At 45.6% G+C, this 22101-nt stretch overlaps 1 pseudogene; it reads left to right on the forward strand.

Moving 5' to 3' along the window:
* LOC129856094 (protein crumbs homolog 1-like) overlaps window positions 1–21685 on the forward strand; it is a 46328-nt pseudogene extending 24643 nt beyond the window's left edge.
* Window positions 21686–22101: the final 416 nt, after the last annotated feature.

A 22101-nucleotide genomic window follows, 5' to 3' on the forward strand; every position in this document is an offset into this window, starting at 1 on the left:
CATGACTGCGTGGCCGTGCATGCCTCCAACTCAATCATCAAGTTTGCAGATGACACAACAGGAGTCGACTCCTGTAGTGTGAGTGGACTGAGCAATCCTTCCTACTCTCTACACCTGCCTCTTCTATCCCTACTCTGTCCCCTTCTTTCACCTGACCTACCCTGTCCTTTGCCCATGCATACCCAGTCCTGCCTTTCCCTGATCTGCACACAGCCATGCCAATCTCAGGAGGCTGACGAAAATTGGCTTGTCACCTAAAACCATTTCAAACTTTTACAGATGCACAATTGAGAGCATCCTGTCGGTCTGAGTCACCGCCTGGTACGGCAACTGCGCCACCCTCAACCTCAAGGCTCTCCAGAGGGTGGTGCGGTCTACCAACTACCTGCCCTCCAGGACACCTAGAGCACCCGATGTCACAGGAAGGCCAAAAAGATCATCAAGGACAAGAACCACCTGAGCCACTGCCTGTTCACTCCGCTACCATCCAGAAGGTGAGGTCAGTAAAGGTGCATCAAAACTGGGACCGAGAGACTGAAAAACAGCTTCTATCTCAAGGCCATCAGACTGCTAAACAGCAATCACTAACTCAGAGAGGCTGCTGCCTACATAGAGACTCACTTGTTTCTTAAAACATTATACCGTCTATTATATCTTGCCTATGACGCTCGGCCATTGCTCATTCATATATCTATATGTACATATTCTTATTCCATCCCTTTAGATTTGTGTGTATTAGGTCGTTGTTGGGGAATTGTTAGATTACTTGTTAGATATTACTGCACTGTCAGAACTAGAAGCACAAGCATTTCGCTACACTCGCATTAACATCTGAAAACCATGTGTATGTGACCAATACAGTTTTATTTGATTTTGATTTGAGTCTCATAGCTAAGGGTCTGAATACTTATGTAAATATTTAAGTTTTTTATTTTAAATGCATTTCCAAAAATGTCTAAAAACCTGTTTTTGCTTTGTCATTATGTCAAAAATGCTTTGTCATTTGTCAAAAACTTATTTAATCAATTTTAGAATAAGGCTGTAACGTAGCAAAATGTGGAAAAAGGGAAGCGGTCTGAATACTTTCCGAATGGTCTGTATATAACATTCTATTGGTCGTAATATTTATTTATAATAATTTAAATTGAAAATTAAGTTTTGAATTAAGCTTCATTCATAAACCATATGCCATGGAATCGGTACATCAAAAACCTCTTCCCAACTAATTTGCAATCTATATGGCTGTCAGTTTTTTGGTCCTTAAATTAAAGTGGTATGCCTTTTTTTATCACAATTTTCTTTAACCAATTTTGTTCTTTAGTGCAGGGCTGACAGATAAGTTCCTTACTTTCTCCTCCTTTCACTTGTCTCTTTCATTTTTGCGGTAATGCTGCAATTAGTTGGTTGTAATTTTGAGTAGAGCAGACATTTCCATATATTTTGTGTGACATAACTCAACCAGTCCAATTTATGATATAATTTACAAAAATTATACAAAAAATATTTATATTTATATTTTGTATATTTTTTATTTTTTTTGTTATATTTGTTCTGTCTTTTCTGGTGGATTAAACTGAAATTAAAACCAACTTCCTGTGACTTGTTTTAAAAATAGTGATATTTTGTAGATTATTTCATTTTCAAATAAATGAAAGTTAAAGGTTATAATCTAAATAAATGTAAAAAGCCCATTCTTGAACATGGGGTGAGACATTCTTACTAATCTGCTGGAGAAGAGGTTCGAATTTAACCTGTCTAGCCCCGCCCACATTCCACTGAAAAGGCAGCGCACGAAATTCCAAAAATATTTTTTTGAAATATTTAACTTTCACACATTAACAAGTCCAATACAGCAAATGAAAGAAAAACATCTTGTGAATCCAGCCAACATGTCCGATTTTTAAAATGTTTTACAGCGAAAACACCACGTATATTTATGTTAGCTCACCACCAAATACAAAAAAGCACAGACATTTCTTTCACAGCACAGTTAGCTTGCACAAAAACCGACCAAATAGAGATAGAATTAGTCACTAACCAAGAAACATCTTCATCAGATGACAGTCTTATAACATGTTATACAATAAATCTATGTTTTGTTCGAAAAATTTGCATATTTCAGGTATAAATCATAGTTTTACATTGCAGCTACAATCACAAATAGCACCGAAGCAGCTAGAACAATTACAGAGACCAACGTGAAATACCTAAAAACTCATCATAAAACATTTATGAAAAATACATGGTGTACAGCAAATGAAAGACAAACATCTTGTGAATCCAGCCAATATTTCAGATTTTTTAAGTGTTTTACAGCGAAAACACAATATAGCATTATATTAGCTTACTACAGTAGCCAGCCACACAACCGCATTCATTCAACGCAACGGTAGCGATAGCGAAAAAACCAGCAAAAGATATAAATTTATTCACTAACCTTCACAATCTTCATCAGATGACAGTCCTATAACATCATATTACACAATACATATATGGTTTGTTCGAAAATGTGCATATTTAGAGCTGAAATCCGTGGTTATACATTGTGAAAACGTAGCAACTTTTTTCCAGAATCTCCGGATATATTTCTGACACTCACCTAATCTGACCAAATAACTCATCATAAACTTTACTAAAAAATACATGTTGGATAGCAAATGAAAGATACCCTAGTTATTAATGCAATCGGCGTGTTAGAATTCTAAAAATAACTTTAGTACGACATAAAGCTTACGTTATAGCAAGACTGCGCCCAAAATCAGGGCGGAAAATAATACTAAACATTTTTGACAGAAATACGAAATAACATCATAAACGGTTCCTACTTTTGCTGAGCTTCCATCAGAATCTTGTACAAGGGGTCCTTTGTCCAGAACAATCGTTGTTTGGTTTTAGAATGTCCTTTTTTCCTGTCGAATTACCAACCAAAGTTAGCCAAGTGGCGCGAAGCTGTCCATCTCCACCAAACGCAGAGAACAGAACACGCCAAAACTCCCGATAAACTTTCAATAATCTGATAAAACTGTATTGAAAAAACATACTTTACGATGATATTATCACATTTATCAAATAAAATCAAAGCCGGAGATATTAGCCGTCTATAATGAAAGCTTTTCAGAAGGCAATCCAGAGTTCCTTCCCGTGCCTTGCTGAACAAAGGAAATTGGGGTCATGTCATTCCAAGAGCTCTCTTTTGACCTCAGATCAAGCTATACAGTAATCCCTCGTTTATCGCGGGGGTTACGTTCCGAAAATGACCCGCGATAAGTGAAATCCGCGAAATAGAAAACTTTTTTTTTTTTTACAATTAGCAACTATTACATGTATACAAATACAGTGACTCACGTGTAGGCCGTTTCACTGCTCTTCAGACTGGGCCGCTGCATCCTGACTGCGCTCTGCAGTGTTCTCTTCTTCTGAAGCCCGCGGTGCAGGTGTGTTTGTTCGGGAGAAGAACATAGTGATAGGCAGCTGTTGTCGCTCTTTTTTCTTCTTTGCAAAAAGATCCTTGTACACCGACATGCCACCATCGATTACGTTGGAGAACTGTAATGAACGGCTCATCAAAGGGTCCCATTCCTCAGCTACTCGCTTAAGTTCAGTGGCCATTATGGGTTTAGGAGATGTTCGAAATTACAAGATAATTTGGCCAATTTAATGTAAATTTGCCAAGCTGTTTTATGTACGTACACATAACTGCACGAGACGACAAAATGATAGCAAAATTCGTAGCATGTTTTGATACAAGAAGCGGGAGTGAGTTTTTAGCGAATCAGAATGCAGAGCACAATGCACCAAAAAAAAATAAAAAATGCATTATGAAAATCCGCGAAATAGCGAATCCGCGATAAGTGAACCGCGAAGTGGCGAGGGATCACTGTACACCCCATTCCACCGCTCACTGCCTATTGACATCTAGTGGAAGGCGTATGCAGTGCATGTAGATCCATAGATTTGAAGCAAATGAATAGGAAGGCCCTGGAACCGAGCCTCGATTTCAGATTTTTCACTTCCTGTCTGGAAGTTTGCTGCAAAATGAGTTCTGTTTTACTCACAGATATAATTCAAACGGTTTTAGAAACTAGAGAGTGTTTTCTATCCAATAGTAATAATAATATGCATATTGTACAAGCAAGAATTGAGTGCGAGGCAGTTTAATTTGGGAACGATTTTTTACAAAGTGAAAACAGCGCCCCCCTATCCCAAAGAAGTTTTAAGTATACATTTTGTGTGACTGAAGCCTTCAGTGAAAGGTCTAATGCTTTAATATTTCATAATAAATGAAACAATTCTGCCCTCCAAAGTCATTCATCATATAAGGTAGAACATCCTTAGTAGACCTACATAATAGAGAGAGCGTAGAGCAGACCAGTCAGAAGTCACAGTGAGAGATCAGCTCCCTGAATGGAGTAAAGGAGAGGGAGAAAATCTGTGTTGGATACAATGAGGTATCCTTACAAGGACGCAGCAGCGCTTACGACACTTACAATAGTTACACAATCCAAACAAAAATTGATTTGCAACCGTAGTCACACAAATGTCAGTCAGGGTAGAGACCCTGGTAAGTCATTTGGATTCTTTCTTTTCAGAGAGGGATATTAATAACCAATTGCCACGAAAGCAGATTAGTAATCTGCCAGTACCCAAGAAAAGACACACAGAAACACAAACGCTGCACACACATGCTGAGATCTAGAGTTAAGCTACTGCTATCCTAGATGGTATGGATAATTCAAGCCCTTCGCTCTTAAATGCATGCAGATCACCAACGTGTGTGTGTGTCTTTATGTAATACGCGTGCGTGTGTATGTGCTTGATTTTGGGGATGTGCAAGCAACGTGTGTGTGTGTCTCTGAAAGTAGATTCACAAGGATGTGGGGTAATTAACACACTATTACCCCCCCCCGCCTTATTTAATTACAGCACCTATAGCCTGCTATCTGCTATTGGAACGGGAAGTGGGTGACAATGAGAGATTACATTTGTTCAGTGTCTATGCACCTGTGTGTATGTGTGTCATGTGGAAAAAGGCAGACAGTGCAGGCTGTGAATGCTATCTTAGACAGATCAGAGTGTGTACTAGATGAGTGTCGTCTGGGCTGCGTCTGTAACATGGGAACATATGGGCTACTGGCTGCTTACCACACACAATATAACATAGACTTCTTGGACAGTGAGCGAGAAAGTCATACCACTAGAAGTTGTATTTGGTATTTTTGTCACACAAAACAAATGCATAATTTTTACTATTTGGGAACCAGGAATTGAAACCGTGAATATGTTATAATAAAACAATGACCCTCCTCTTCTGTCCTCTCCCTCCCTGTCCTTCTCTGTAGAGTATGAGACGGCCCGCTTCGGCAACGACGACTCTCAGAGCTACGCCGTTTTCACCATCACAGATGATGCAGGAAGTGACATCACCGTCTCCCTCTTTCTGAGCACACGCCGCGCCGCTGGCCTCTTGTTGGTGCTCGCCAATAGCACCAGCCAATACCTGCGCCTGTGGCTGGATGAGGGAACGGGTCAGAGTTCAGCTCCATAACTTTGAGACCTTGACCAGTGAGAGTGCGGTTACCGACGGGGACATCCACTTTGTGAGCGTGGTGGTGGACCGTGAGCATCTGGTCCTATACGTGGCCAACCAGAAGCAGGGCTCGGTGGAGGTCAGGACGACGGACAGTCAGATTGGGGGATGTGGTGTATGTGGGGGGTCTGGCAGAGCAGAAGGCGTCATCAGCATTCGGGGGCTACTTTAAAGGCTGTATCCAGGACCTGAGGATCAACGGTGAGAGACTGCAGTTCTTCAGGCTGGACACCACAGTGACGCCATACCCTCTGGTGCTCATGGCTAATGTCACGGCGGGCTGCGCTGGGGTCGACTCCTGTAGTGTGAGTGGACTGAGCAATCCTTACTACTCTCTACACCTGCCTCTTCTACCCCTACTCTGTCCCCTTCTTTCACCTGCCCTACCCTGTCCTTTGCCCATGCCATACCCAGTCCTGCCTTTCCCTGCTCTGCACACAACCATGCCTTGCCCTACCAATTATGCCCCAATGTCAGACTACCCTGCCCCTTCTGATCCATTCTCTGCCTTCATTATCTTACTCGCCATCACTGCGTTTGACAGCCACATATGTCACCAATCCCACACAATCAAATTAAATTGTGTTTAAGGGTGAGGTTTAGGGTGTTAATTGGAAATGCTGTTACGTACTTAACGTGAAGTAGAGAAGACGAAAGTGACAAGAAGACAGGGAGACAATAAGGAACTGCCAACTGTTAGGGTGTGTTTACACAGGCAGCCCAATTCTGATATTTTGCCAAATGATTGACTTGATTGGTCAAATTACCAATTAGAGGAAAAGTTCAGAATTCGGCCGCCTGTGTGAACGCAGCCATAGGGCTCAGTTAGGATCAGTGCTAGGGCTAGATTACTTGACTAAAGCACTTGACTCCATTTAATAACATGGGCCGTAATGGCTTAATGTCCTCCATCTCACGAGGTTCGCACCAAGTAATTGAGGTGCTTAAAGTACTTGAATTTGGAACTCTGAAGTTGGTACTTGAAAAATGCTTGAATTCAAAAGAGAGGAGAAGAGAAAATGATCAAATACGTTAATATGAAAAATATTAGAAAAATGTATTGGTCTTGTGAATTAATTTCCAGGCAGACTACCAAGTTTTATTTCCTCACGTGTTTCGGCTCTGGTTGCCTGGCGAGCTCGCTCATACCACTCACACTGCCACTCAGCCAGGCAGGTACAAAACTGACTGATTAGGCACCGCCAAACATCACATCGATAACTAAAATGCCAGGCAAATGTAGATTTGACCCTGCCTGGCAGTATAAATGGGTTACGCCAGACCCAACATTTTGTTACGCCACAGCCTTATTCTAAAATTGGTTAAATAAATGTTTTCCTCGTCAATCTACACACAATATCCTATAATGACAAAGCAAAGCAAAAAAATCAAAAATAAAGCATAAATTCCTTATTTACATAAGTATTCAGACCCTTTGCTATGAGACTAGAAATTGAGCTCAGGTGCATCCGGTTTCCATTAATCATCCTTGAGATCTTTCTACAACTTTATTGGAGTCCACCTATGGTAAATTCAATTGATTGGACATGATTTGGAAAGGCACACACCTGTCTATATAAGGTCCCGCAGTTGACAGTGCATGTCAGAGATGCGCTCTGAGATGTGATTGTGTCGAGGCACAGATCTGGGGAAGAGTACCAAAAAATGTAAGCAGCATTGAAGGTCTCCACGAACACAGTGGCCTCCATCATTCTTAAATGGAAGACATTTGGAACGACCAAGACTCTTAGAGCTGGCAGACCGGCCAAACTGAGCAATCGGGGGTCTGGCATTCTCTGGATTTATGGTGCTTTCATGACAATTGGGAACTCGGAAAAAAACAAGATTGAATCATGATGTCAGTGATCTTCAGGCCGGAGCTCTAGAAAGATGGCGGAGTTGGAATTCCGAGTTGGATGACTGTTCAGAATGCATTTTCCTAGTCGGAACTCAGTTCCAGTTGTTTGAAGTCACTGAAGTCTGAGATGTCCCAGTTCCAAGTTTCCAGTTGTTTTGAACACGGCAGAAGTCATGCTGGATTGACAGCACGGCCAATGTATTCAACCTTTTCTGGCCCATCGTGTGGAATTCTTATCCTTTTAAGCTTGGAAAAGAAACCCTTAAACCCAGACTTAGGCCACACACCCACTCCACTGAATAGCAGGCTAATGATTGCTTTGCAACCTTTACAGTTAGCCACTGATTCCTTCCAAACCACTCATTGTTGAATTTGCGATTTTGTCACACAACACAACGCCACAGAAGTTTTGAGGGAGCGTGTAATTGGCATGCTGACTGCAGAAATGTTTACCAGAGCTGTTGTAGTGACATTTTAGTGTAGTGATGTTGTAGTGATAATGACATTTTTATTTCTCTACCATAAACTGCCTCCAATGTCATTTTAGAGAATCTGGCATTACATCTAACCAGCCTCACAACCGCAGACCACATGTATCCACACCAGCCCAGGACCGCCACATCTGGCTTCTTCACCTGCGGGATCGTCTGAGACCAGCCACCCAGACAGCTGATGAAACTGAGGAGTATTTCAGTCTGTAATAAAGGCCTTTTGTGTGGAAAAACTCATTCTGATTGGCTGGGCCTGACTCTCCAGTGGGTGGGCCTGGCTCCCAAGTGGGTTGGCCTAAGCCCTCCGAGGCTCACCGATGGCTGCACCCCTGCCCAGTCATGTGAAATCCATAGATTAGAGCCTAATGAATTTAGGAATTATAAAAGATAACCTGAATGTCCCTATATCCTTTAGTAGTAGTAATAATAATAATAATATTAATAAACTGTATTTTTTTTCTCTCCCTCTCCAGAGGAATCCTTGTCAGAACGGGGGGATGTGCTACCCCATGTGGGACGACTTCATGTGCACCTGCCCCCACAACACTGCAGGGCGGCACTGTGAGAAGGTCAAGTGGTGTGAGCTAGCCCCCTGCCCCGCAAAGGCGGAGTGCCGCACCCTCAACCAGGGATTCGAGTGTGAGTCATTCTTCCCTAAATCTGCCCGTCGGTCTGTGAGGTAGGACTGGGATTAGGACAGATTAGCCTGTGGTTGAATTAGTGATGATTTACGTGGCCGTCTGTCTGCCCTGTCACCCCTATGATTAGCTGTCCTTTAATGAAGACAGAAACAACACTGTCACTCAGAAAAAGCAGAGGAGACAGTGTCATTGTCTGCCCATCACACATTTGTTCATCATTCAGCCTTTTTGTGGTTGATTTTCTATTTATTTGTTCATGTATATTTTTTTATTGCTTTATTACTACTTTTATTCTATGGTCCATATTCCATCACATTTTGGACTGATGCTGAGGGTTAAAGCCTTTATTAAATGACCACATATTTACATACCTATCCCTTATTTTCCTTCCCAGGCTTTTCCAGTGCTACCTTCCTTGACGACAGCAGTGTACTGTCTTACCGCGGTAACGGCCGTATCCAACGTAGCCTGGCCAGCATCACCGTCAGCCTGCGCACCCGTAAACGCCACGTCGCCATCCTGCATGCCGAGCGTGGGCCGGAGTTTGTGACGGTGTCTGTGCAGCATGGCCTTCTCTTCTTGGAGCTACAGAGTGGTGAGGGCTCGTCCACGGTGTCCCTGAGCAGCCGCATGGGGGTCAGCGACGGGGATTGGCACAGCGTCCACCTCTTCATGGTCACCCCATGGGCAGAGGTGTCCCGCTGGACCCTAGTGCTGGATGAGGAAGTGGATAAAGCTGGGAACTCCAGCAGCAAAGGGGGCAACCTGGACTTCCTCAGGGAGGGGGTGGACATCCAGCTGTGGGGGCTTGGGCCCAAGGCTGGCTGGAGCCTAGAGGGGTGCCTGGGTACTGTGGAGGTGGGGGGCATCGCCCTGCCTTACTACAGCCCCTTAGAGGTCAACCTGCCCCGGATTCAGGAGGAGCAGTTCCTTCGGACATCCCCCACGCCACCCCATAGCGGGTGCAGTGGAGGCCCGGTGTGCCAGCCCAGCCCTTGCATGAATGGAGGTAGCTGTCAGGACCTCTGGAATCTGTTCAACTGTAGCTGTGAGGAGGGCTGGACCGGACGCCGCTGTGAGCGCAACACAGACACCTGCGCCTCCAATCCCTGTATCCATGGCAACTGCAGCATTCAGCGGCTGGCATATGAGTGTGCCTGTGAGTTTGGCTACACCGGGGTGGACTGTGAGGAGGAGGTGGATGTGTGTGAGAACCATCTATGCGCTCATGGAGGCACATGTCTACATGGAGTGGACAAGTACGCCTGTCTGTGTGCTGAGAACTACACCGGACCTTACTGCAAGTGAGTCACATGGGTGGGGTTAGCAATGGAATGGAATATTTATTTTTATACAAAGGAATAAACACACAACTAAACAGTCACTTTCCTTTTATCTGTAAAGTTTGTGTTCCAAAGTTGCAGTCCCTTTGAGATTAAACACAATTTGCTAAATATGAAGTATTCAGTCCACAAATAGGCTTTAATAACCAACAGTTGAAAGAATAGCATCTTAAAACAATATTTTATGTTTTGAAAACATGGATTCTGCATTTTGAATATGTCAATGAGATAAAAGTATAATCCAAGGATCTCAAAGCAATAGCACACCAGTGGGACTCCCTTTTAGCTTTATAACACAAGTAAGGAAAAAGGAAACCATGTAATGTTCAGATCTCTGTAAAGCACTTAAACCATGCATGAACCGTGTGTTTAAGTTGTAGCATTTCCGTTCTACTTAACGTCATATATGGCTCTAGTGTGTCGCTGTAGTCTGTGTAGTAACATTGCTGTAGTATGTCACCGTCGTGTACTGTGTGTGGTGTATTTATCTCCCTGGTGGTTCAGTGCTACTGCCTCTCATCTCCCGTTTGCCTCGGAGCATCATCGAGGGAATGCCTTCATCCATTTATCTTGTAAACACACACACTCTCTCTGCACTACCAACACTCTCTCTTTCTCTCTCTCGCTCACACACATTTCTCTCACATCGCTCCTTCACAAGGACGTTTTTGAAACAACTTCCCTCAGTGAGCTCGAGTTTCAGACAAGATGTCTATCTTTACTGGAAAGTTTTCATCCTAAATCAATCTTTTTTATTCTAAACTCAGCAAAAAAAAGAAACGTCCTCTCACTGTCAACTGCGTTTATTTTCAGCAAACTTAACATGTGTAAATATTTGTATGAACATAACAAGATACAACAACTGAGACATAAACTGAACAAGTTCCACAGAAATGGAATAATGTGTCCCTGAACAAAGGGGGGGTCAAAATCAAAAGTAACAGTCAGTATCTGGTGTGGCCACCAGCTGCAATAAGTACTGCAGTGCATCTCCTCCTCATGGACTGCACCAGATTTGCCAGTTCTTGCTGTGAGATGTTACCCCACTCTTCCACCAAGGCATCTGCAAGTTCCCGGACATTTCTGGGGGGAATTGCCCTAGCCCTCACCCTCCGATCCAACAGGTCCCAGACGTGCTCAATGGGATTGAGATCCGGGCTCTTCGCTGGCCATGGCAGAACACTGACATTCCTGTCTTGCAGGAATTCACGCACCGAACGAGCAGTATGGCTGGTGGCATTGTCATGCTGGAGGGTCATGTCAGGATGAGCCTGCAGGAAGGGTACCACATGAGGGAAGAGGATGTCTTCCCTGTAACGCACAGCGTTGAGATTGCCTGCAATGACAACAAGCTCAGTCCGATGATGCTGTGACACACCGCCCCAGACCATGACGGACCCTCCACTTCCAAATCGATCCCGCTCCAGAGTACAGGCCTCAGTATAACGCTCATTCCTTCAACGATAAACGCAAATCAGACCATCACAAAACCGCAACTCGCCAGTGAAGAGCACTTTTTGCCAGTCCTGTCTGGTCCAGCGACGGTGGATTTGTCCCCATAGGCGACATTGTTGCCAGTGATGTCTGGTGAGGACATGCCTTACAATAGGCCTACAAGCCCTCAGTGCAGCCTCTCTCAGCCTATTGCGGACAGTCTGAGCACTGATGGAGGGATTGTGCATTCCTGGTGTAACTCGGGCAGTTGTTGTTGCCATCCTGTACCTGTCCCACAGGTGTGATGTTCGGCTGTACCGATCCTGTGCAGGTTTTGTTACATGTGGTCTGCCACTGTGAGGACGAACAGCTGTCCGTCCTGTCTCCCTGAAGCGCTGTCTTAGGCGTCTCACAGTACGGACATTGCAATTTATTGTCCTGGCCACATCTGCAGTCCCCATGCCTCCTTGCAGCATGCCTAAGGCACGCTCACACAGATGAGCAGGGACCCTGGGGGTCTTTCTTTTGGTGTTTTCAGAGTCAGTAGAAAGGCCTCTTTAGTGTCCTAAGTTTTCATAACTGTGACCTTAATTGCCTGCAGTCTGTAAGCTGTTAGTGTCTTCACGACCGTTCCACGGGTGCATGTTCATTAATTGTTTATGGTTCATTGAACAACCATGGGAAACAGTGTTTAAACCCTTTACGAATTATCTTTGAAAGACAGGGTCCTGAAAAAGGAACGTTTCTTTTTTTGCTGAGTTTATGTATTGTTCCTCCTCTCTCTCTCTCTCTCTCTCTCTCCAGTGATCGCATTGAGGACATTCCATGGTACATAGACAGCAGAAAATTGTAAGTTTTCTTATTTGATACTCCTCCCACCTATTTCAAGAAATTACATAACAACCAGCACCAGTGTTTTCCCCCTACATATCCGGACATTGTACGTCCATCAGAGCAGGACAGAGTCTGTGATGTTTTAAAGTCCTATAGTAGTGGTTTAATGTCCTGTTCTTGAGGAGCAGTCAGGGGTCTAAATGTCTTTATCCTGATCGCCCCCTAAATCCTGTAGTCTCCCAGTGGGGAGACAGACGGCGCATCCCACTCCCCCTAGTTCACACACTGTAACGGGTGACGCTCTCCTCATCCTCGGACGAGGTGAGGAGAGAGGGATCTGAAGACCAAAACGCAGGCTTTGGGAAATAAGCCATCTTTATTATACAATCTGATGGCAACACGAAACGAAACAAAACACTTTCAAACTACAAAACAAGAAAACGACGTTGAACGAAACCTGAACATAAACTTACATAACTAAACATAAACTTACGCACAGGAAACGGACGACATCGAAATGAAACGAAACAAACAAACGCTACAGTCCCATGTGGTACGAACGTACATACAGACATAGGAGACAATCACCCACAAACAAACAGTGAGAATGCCCTACCTAAATATGACTCTTAATTAGAGGCAAACGCAAACCACCTGCCTCTAATCAAGAGCCATACCAGGCACCCCGAAACCAACATAGAAACAGATAACATAGAATGCCCACCCGACCTCACGTCCTGACCAACTAACACACAAAAACTAACATAAATAGGTCAGGAACGTGACAGTACCCCCCCCACAAGGTGCGAACTCCGGACGCACCAGCACAAAGTCTAGGGGAGGGTCTGGGTGGGCATCTAACCACGGTGGTGGCTCAGGCTCCGGGCGCGGTTCCCACCCCACCATAATCCATCCTAGCCCCCTCCCTTCAAGAATGTCCACCCTCTTACTTCCCCCACAAAATCCTCCTAATAACATATCTAATAATGACAATACCGGGACAGAGAGATAAACCAAGACAGAGGGATAGATAAGACTATAGAGGTAGATAAAGATAGAGAGGGAGATCAGGATAGAGGGGCAACTCCGGACTGAAAGGCAGCTCCGGACAGAGAGACAGCTCTGGACTGATGGGCAGTTCTGGGTATCTAGCCTTTTCAGGCTGAAGGGCAGCTCATGGCTGACTGACGACTCTCGATGCTCATGGCTGGCTGACGGCTCTCGACGCTCATGGCAGGCTGACGGCTCTCGACGCTCATGGCAGGCTGACGGCTCTCGACGCTCATGGCAGGCTGACGGCTCTCGACGCTCATGGCAGGCTGACGGCTCTCGACGCTCATGGCAGGCTGACGGCTCTCGACGCTCATGGCGCTCTGACGGCTCTGGCTGCTCATGGCTCGCTGGCGGCTCTGGCAGATCCTGTCTGGTTGGCGGCTCTGGCAGATCCTGTCTGGTTGGCGGCTCTGGCAGATCCTGTCTGGTTGGCGGCTCTGGCAGATCCTGTCTGGTTGGCGGCTCTGGCAGATCCTGTCTGGTTGGCGGCTCTGGCAGATCCTGTCTGGTTGGCGGCTCTGGCAGATCCTGTCTGGTTGGCGGCTCTGGCAGATCCTGTCTGGCTGACGGCTCTAGCGGCTCCTGTCTGGCTGATGGCTCTAGCGGCTCCTGTCTGGCTGACGGCTCTGTAGGCTCATGGCAGACGGGCGGCTTTGCAGGCTCATGGCAGACGGGCGGCTTTGCAGGCTCCTGGCAGACGGATGGCTCAGACGGCGCTGGGGAGACGGATGGCTCAGATGGCGCTGGGGAGACGGATGGCTCAGATGGCGCTGGGGAGACGGATGGCTCAGATGGCGCTGGGGAGACGGATGGCTCAGATGGCGCTGGGGAGACGGATGGCTCTGGCCGGATATGGCGCACTGTAGACCTGGTGCGTGGTGCCGGAACTGGAGGCACCGTGCTAATGACAAGCACCCTCCTACTAGTGCGGGGAGCAGGGACAGGGCACACTGTATTCTCAAAGCCTACTCTATCCCTGATGCGTGGTACTGGCACTGGTGACGCCGGGCTGAGGACAAGCACATCAGGATTAGTAGGGGGAGAATATACAGTGTGTACAGGGCTCTGGAGACGCACTGGTAGCTTAGTGCGTGGGGCCGGAACTGGAGGCACCGGGCTAGATACACGCACTACAGGGAGAGTGCGTGGAGGAGGAACAGGGCTCAGGATACGCACTGGTAGCCTAGTGCGTAGTGTATACACTGTAGGTACTAGGCTGGGGCGGGGAGGTGGTGCCGGAAATACCGGACCGTGGAGGCGTACTGGCACTCTTGAGCATTGAGCCTGCCCGACCTTACCTGGTTGAATGCTCCCGGTTGCCCGACCAGTGCGGGGAGGTGGAATAACCCGCACCGGCCTATGTAGGCGAACCGGAGAAACCATGCGTAAGGCCGGTGCCATGTATGCCGGCCCGAGGAGACGCACTGGAGACCAGACGCGTTAAGCCGGCCTCATGACACCTGGCTCAATACCCAATCTAGCCCTCCCAGTGCGGGGAGGTGGAATAACCCGCACCGGGCTATGCACTCGTACAGGAGACACCGTGCGCTCTACTGCGTAACACGGCGCCTGCCCGTACTCCCGCTCTCCACGGTAAGCCTGGGAAGTGGGCGCAGGTCTCCTACCTGCCCTTGGCCCACTATCTCCTAGCCCCCCCCCAAGAAATTTTTGGGAATTACTTACGGGCTTTTTCGGCTTCCGTGCCAGACGCGTTCCCTCATAGCTCCGGTTCCTCTCCCAGGTAGCCTCTGCTCTCCTCAATGCCTCCACCTGTTCCCATGGCTTTTCGGGCTTCCAGCCACGTCTCCTTGCTGCCTCCTCAAACCACCGTTCCTGGGCTTTAGCTGCCTCCCTCTCTTCCTGAGAACGGCGATTTTCTCCCTGCTGTGCCCATGGACCTCTCCCGTCCAATATTTCCTCCCAAGTCCAGAAATCCTTGTTTCTCTCCTGTCCTTTACTCCGTTGAGTTTCCCTTTGCCGCTTGGTCTTAGCTTGGTGGGTGATTCTGTAACGGGTGACGCTCTCCTCATCCTCGGACGAGGTGAGGAGAGAGGGATCTGAAGACCAAAACGCAGGCTTTGGGAAATAAGCCATCTTTATTATACAATCTGATGGCAACACGAAACGAAACAAAACACTTTCAAACTACAAAACAAGAAAACGACGTTGAACGAAACCTGAACATAAACTTACATAACTAAACATAAACTTACGCACAGGAAACGGACGACATCGAAATGAAACGAAACAAACAAACGCTACAGTCCCATGTGGTACGAACGTACATACAGACATAGGAGACAATCACCCACAAACAAACAGTGAGAATGCCCTACCTAAATATGACTCTTAATTAGAGGCAAACGCAAACCACCTGCCTCTAATCAAGAGCCATACCAGGCACCCCGAAACCAACATAGAAACAGATAACATAGAATGCCCACCCAACCTCACGTCCTGACCAACTAACACACAAAAACTAACATAAATAGGTCAGGAACGTGACACACACACACATATTAGTAGACAATAACACCCTTTACCCAATAACCCCTGCCCCCCATTGCCCATTGTTTAACGTCAGGTGGTGTTTCTTCTACGCACCACCACTCGCTCAACCACGCTACCGGAAGCAAGACAATGTTCTGCCCCCTCCCATCTAAATCTCTCTTATGCACACACACCCTCTAGAGGAGTGTGCCTGTCTGATTGTGTGGTCTGTATGGGGTTCTCTCTCCTCAATAGGCCCAAGCTGCCAGTGTCTGTCTGTGGAGATGAGACCAGGAACTACATCTGCTTCAACGCAGGGAACTGCACTGAGAGGGACCTGTCTTGTGACTGTCTGCCCGGCTTCACTGGACACCGGTAAGAGAAATAAATAAATCGAGAAAAGAGAAGGATACAGAGGGGAAAAAGAAGGAAGGTGGTAGATTGGAGGGGAGAGATCATCTAAAAATATACCCAGAAAATAGGTGAACTTTGTAAAACATTCATTAGACACAGACAATCTTGATGTTGTGTGTTGTCTCTTTTTTTTGCCTCTGTCTCTATATCTGACCCTCATCCTGTGTGTAGCTGTGAGCAGGCGGTGGATGAGTGCAAGTCCAACCCCTGCCTGAACGGGGGCTACTGCCGAAACCTCATGAACAAGTACCACTGTGTGTGTGACATGAGTTTCGCCGGGGACAATTGCCAGGTCGACGTGAGCGACATTTACTTTTACATGGCCGTTCTGTTCTGGCAGAACCTCTTCCAGCTGATCTCTTACCTCATCCTGAACCTCGATGACGATCCCGTGATCGACTGGGGAGGGCAAGACGACTGAGAGAGAGCGAGTGCGTACGTGCGTGCGTGTGTGTGTGTGCATGTGTTTGTGCATGTGCGTTCGAGTGGTGTATAAACTTGAGACTTATGGCGATGGGTGTTTAAGGTGTTAAATGCCTGTTCAATGAAAAACAGCTATGATCTAAATAGTGTGAGTGCCGTTATATCTGTGTCTGTGCATTACATTACCACTGGGGTTAGCAGAGAGGATTCTTTATACCCGGTGTTTCGGGATTAAATCCAGCTGTGACTGTTGACCACTAAGTACTTGACTTAAGAAACAATAGGGGTTGTTCCTGAACTGGGCCAATGAGAAATTGGAGCCCTGGACAAGACTTAATGTCTCTGAGTGTAAAAGTACAACTTAGCTATAGGTTTACTTGTTGTTCTATTGTTCAGGTGAGCCAAGTTTAAATGTATTATCTTCCTTTTCTGACAAGAGCACAGAGCTGTTTTTTGTGCCTTAAAACAATACGTTTTTTATGGGCAGCAAATTTTTATAAAAAGTCGTGTGATTTTGGAATATCCTCTCTGTTGGATATGACAATGTGAATATCCTTTGGACGATGTTGCTAAACTAACACAGATCAGGTAGCATTATATTGTACATTAGACTAAGCTACACAGAAACTATAATAATGGCTATTTTCCATGGACCAAACGGAAAACAAGACACTGGTTTTGCAATTACACAGATTTGTCAGTGTAGAACCACCATTTCCAAAAGGAATGTTTTGCTATTGAAAAACTTTTTCACTTTTGGAAAAAATGTATATATATCCTTGGATGAATCTTGTCTCTGAAAGCAAAATGTCTCACAATATATGGTCAGGCTCATGTCCATTTGGTGTTGTGTATTCCTTGAGGATAATGGTACTGTACATACTGATACTCTAAGTGGTGTAGCTAGATGGATTCCCCTAGGCCCTTGAAGGCAGCGAATCACACTTACCGTTTATCAATTTTAAACTAATCAAAATTCTGTCACACATTCTCTGTTGTTGTCTATACCTACAAATCTGTCTGTCTGTATGTCCATCTCTCTGTCTGTATGTCTCTATATATATCCACCTCTCTGTCTGTCTACTATATACTATATATACAAAAGTATGTGGACACCCCTTCATATTAGTGGATTTGGCTATTTCAGCCACACCCGTTGCTGACAGGTGTATCAAATCGAGCACACAGCCATGCAATCTCCATAGACAAACATTGACCTTCCTGAAGAGCTCAGTGACTTTCAATGTGGCACCGTCATAGGATGCTACCTTTCCAACAGGTCAGTTAGTCAAATTTCTGCCCTGCTAGAGCTGCCCCGGTCAACTGTAAGTGATGTTATCATGAAGTGGAAGGTCCAAACTACCTCTGGAAGCAACATCAGCACAAGAACTGTTCGTCAGGACCTTCATGAAATTGATTTCCATGGCCGAGGAGCCGACCACAAGCTTAATGTCACCATGCGCAATGCAAAGCGTCGGCTGGAGTGGTGTAAAGCACACCGCCATTGGACTCTGGAGCAGTAGAAACGTTCTCTGGAGTGATGAATCACGCTTCACCAACTGGTAGTCTGACGGATTAATCTGGGTTTGGCGGATGCCAGGAGAACGCTACATGCCCCAATGCATAGTGCCAACTGTAAAGTTTAGTGGAGAGTAATAATGTTTTCATGGTTCAGGCTAGGCCCCTTCGTTCCAGTGAAGGGAAATCTAACACCACCATTCTAGACGATTCTGTGCATCCAACTTTGTGGCAACAGTTTGGGGAAGGCCCTTTCCTGTTTCAGCATGACAATGCCTCCGTGCACAAAGTCAGGTCCATACAGAAATGCTTTGTCGAGATCGGTGTGGAAGAACTTGACTGGCCTGCACAGAGCCCTGGCCTCAACCCCATTGAACACCGACTTCGAGCCAGGCCTAATCGCCCAACATCAGTGCCCGACCTCACTAATGCACTTGTGGCTGAATGGAAGCAAGTACCCGCAGCAATGTTCCAACATCTAGTGGAAATCCTTCCCAGAAGAGTGGAGTCTGTTATAGCAGCAAAGGGGGGACCAAATCCATATGAATGCCCATGATTTTGGAATGAGATGTTCGACGAGCAGGTGTCCACATACTTTTGGCCATGTAGTGTATCTGTCTCTCGACGGGTCTGTGTCCGTTCTGAGGTGTTCTGTCATGTCTTACTTCTTTAAACCACTTTCTGTCTTCAAATAAACATTTCCTGTTTTTTCATCCTCGTCTGTTGTTTATCCTCCTTTCACTACCTGTCTTAATTTATCCAACATGACCACTCTTGGCTATTTTCTTCCAGTCCTAATTGTTTCTCCGTCTCAATGATCTGAGAAAATAAAGCAGTAGGTTTTGGAGAAAGTCGGATGGCTAAAGCTTGCCATCAGAAACGGCTCCAAAACATCCCACTTGGCAAAAACTGTTTGAATCAACGTAGTTTCCACGTCGTTTCAACAACAACAAAAAAATCCTACGTGATGACATTAAATCGACGTGGGAAACGGATTGGATTGCAAAAAGTCATCAACATAAGGGATTTTTATTTTCACACCACTTGAAACACCAAATCCAATGGCATGGTGACATTTGTTGTTGATTTCACGTTGAATTCACGTTAGTTGACAACGAATCAAATGTCAATTTCAAAAAATTTTGTTCAACTGATGCCTGTGCCCAGCGGGAAGTGTCCTGTAGCTGTCACTGCTCTAGGACTGGTGACATTGGAAAGTCAACCCTTGAAGCTGCCACTACTCACAAAACTGGCCTCATAAATGTCACTTCAACACCCTGCCATGACTTTACCTCTCTTGTCACAGTTTCAGAGTGCTCTAACCACTTGCCAACAGTTATTCCACTGGTCATAGACTTGTCAAGTCCCGGGCAGAGGTGTGTGTGTGTGTCTGTCTGTGTGTGTGTGTCTGTCTGTTTATGTACGTATGTACGGGCGGGCATAGACCCATGAGTGTAAGTACTCCATGGGTTTGCCGGTGAGCTGTGTGGCACGGCTGTTAGAGAGAGATGGTGCTTGGCCAGCTAAAAGCAGCCTGTGTTTCCATCTGAAGTGCAACTCAGCATTGATCTGGTGGCGTACCTGCAGGTTGGGACTGTTTCACAGAAATGCACGAGGGCAGCTTAACTGGCAGACATGCTCGTTCATCTAGAGGCAGTCACACACACACACACACACGTATACTGTATATATAGGCACACAGTACAGGACACATCTACCTGTCAGACTCCTAGCTGCTGAGATGCGTACTGTGTAGCAGGTTGAGACTGTGTGTGTGGGCTTGCTCTGCCATAGAAACTGCTTAGAATGCAGACTGGTTAGAGAGTAGAGTACTGAACCTGTCTGCCTCTGACTGATGAAGACCCTTGGCTGTGGAGTTCTCTGGGTCTGGGTACTCTGTGTTACATTCACTCTGAGAGTAAACCCTTCTCATCTGACAGGTAAACAGACAACATATTATTTTTTAAACAAGATAGAATAGTATTGTTCCAGAATTTTGTGGTGGTGTTATTGTTTTAAGGAATGTTTTACAGTAGCACCACAGGGGCATGTTGCTAACTCTTTATCTGTGTGAAGTGAAGTAACTGTTGACTTGGTTTAACTGGTCATATCTCCCAGCAGCTCCTCAGCATGGCTCCAATATGATACCAGGCAATATGACATTTGTATGGGCATTTTGACGGTGGCTCAGTATGATGGCACATTTTGTCAAAATCATCAGATATACAACACACAAATTAGTGTGAATCAGTATCAAAAACAGTGATTATTTCACTTACATATTCGGTCATTAGGAAAATGCTATGATTTTGCGTTGTTTGATGGTTGTCTGGATTTAGATTGCGTTTACACAGCGTGTGCGTTTCTGGGTGTGTGATTCTCCTCTGACGGAGCGTACCCCAGGTGTCTTGCGCATGGCGGCGATGCTTGTGCCGTGTGTGGTTGGCATGATGATAGTCCTGTTGCTGGTGCTGGCGTTGGGGTCGCAGCCAAAATCTGTGAGCAGCAGCAGATGGAGGCAGGGTTCACCCCTCCAGTCTCCTACCCAGCCTGGGTCGATCCCTGGTACCAGCTCTACTGCCTACGGGCTCGGGGACAGATCCCTCATGACGCTGGTACAGCACTTGGAACTGGAGCGCCTTGTGTAACGTAACCATGAGTGAGTGTGCGTGTGTCTGTGTTCCTTCCCTGGTCTGACCAGTATTTATCATGCTGTTAATGCACTTTTGCACCTTTTAATTGATGTTCATGTTTTTCCTGCTTCCCCGTTTGTTGTGTACTTGTACTTACCCCTGTCTCCCCTCCTCCCCCCTCCTCAATCCGTCTCCCTCTCCAGTTGACCTCTGAGGGTCTAACCTCTGACCTGTTGCTGTCAGTCAGTCTAGTGTCTGTTGTGCTGCTGCTGCTGGCCCTGGTCAGTACCTCCGTGGGCCTGGTGGTGGCGCTAAACCAGAGGGCCACCCACGGCACCTACAGCCCCAGCCGACAGGAGAAAGAGGGATCTCGCGTAGAGATGTGGACATAGCCCATCCGACACTCATGGAGAGACCCATATAGAAGACTGGGGCCAGTTCCAAACCCACCACTCAACTGTCCTGTCCATTGTTCCATTGGGAGACTCATATAGGAAACACTCACTGGCCTGGACCCAGTTCCAAACCCATCACCCAACATGGCGGAGAGACTGATATAGGAGACAAATGTCATGGCTGAGATCCCTCCTGTCCTGTTCTTATCAAAGAATACTCCACTTGGGATGTCTACTGTTTCTTCTGAACGGCTTGCAGCCTATCATTCTGCCTTAGCCTCCATTGCAAATACCTTTAGTTTGGATAGGTCTTAAAAATACTGTACTTGAATGTTGTAGTAAAACGGGAGATCCAAAAGACAGCTTTGCAGTAGATGAGGATATGAAGAGATGGCTAGAGATGTTCTGCATTACTTTTTGGTAACATAAGAACACACAACAATGTCAAATGATGTTGTTTGTATATATTGTTACGTTACTTTTGTATCTACACAGTGCATTCCATAATTATTAATTGATCAGAAGTATAAGTTGTTGTACAGTACCAGTCAAAAGTTTGGACACACCTACTCATTCAAGGGTTTTTCTTTATTTTTACTATTTTCTACATTGTACTGTAGAATAATAGTGAAGACATCAAAACTATGAAATAACATACAGTGGGGCAAAAAAGTATTTAGTCAGCCACCAATTGTGCAAGTTCTCCCACTTAAAAAGATGAGAGAGGCCTGTAATTTTCATCATAGGTACACTTCAACTATGACAGACAAAATGAGAAAAAAAATCCAGAAAATCACATTTTTTATGAATTTATTTGCAAATTATGGTGGAAAATAAGTATTTGGTCAATAACAAAAGTTTCTCAATACTTTGTTATACCCTTTGTTGGCAATGACAGAGGTCAAACGTTTTCTGTAAGTCTTCACAAGGTTTCACACACTGTTGCTGGTATTTTGGCCCATTCCTCCATGCAGATCTCCTCTAGAG

The sequence above is a fragment of the Salvelinus fontinalis genome, chromosome 5 (assembly GCF_029448725.1).
Source record: "Salvelinus fontinalis isolate EN_2023a chromosome 5, ASM2944872v1, whole genome shotgun sequence".
Taxonomy (NCBI): domain Eukaryota; kingdom Metazoa; phylum Chordata; class Actinopteri; order Salmoniformes; family Salmonidae; genus Salvelinus; species Salvelinus fontinalis.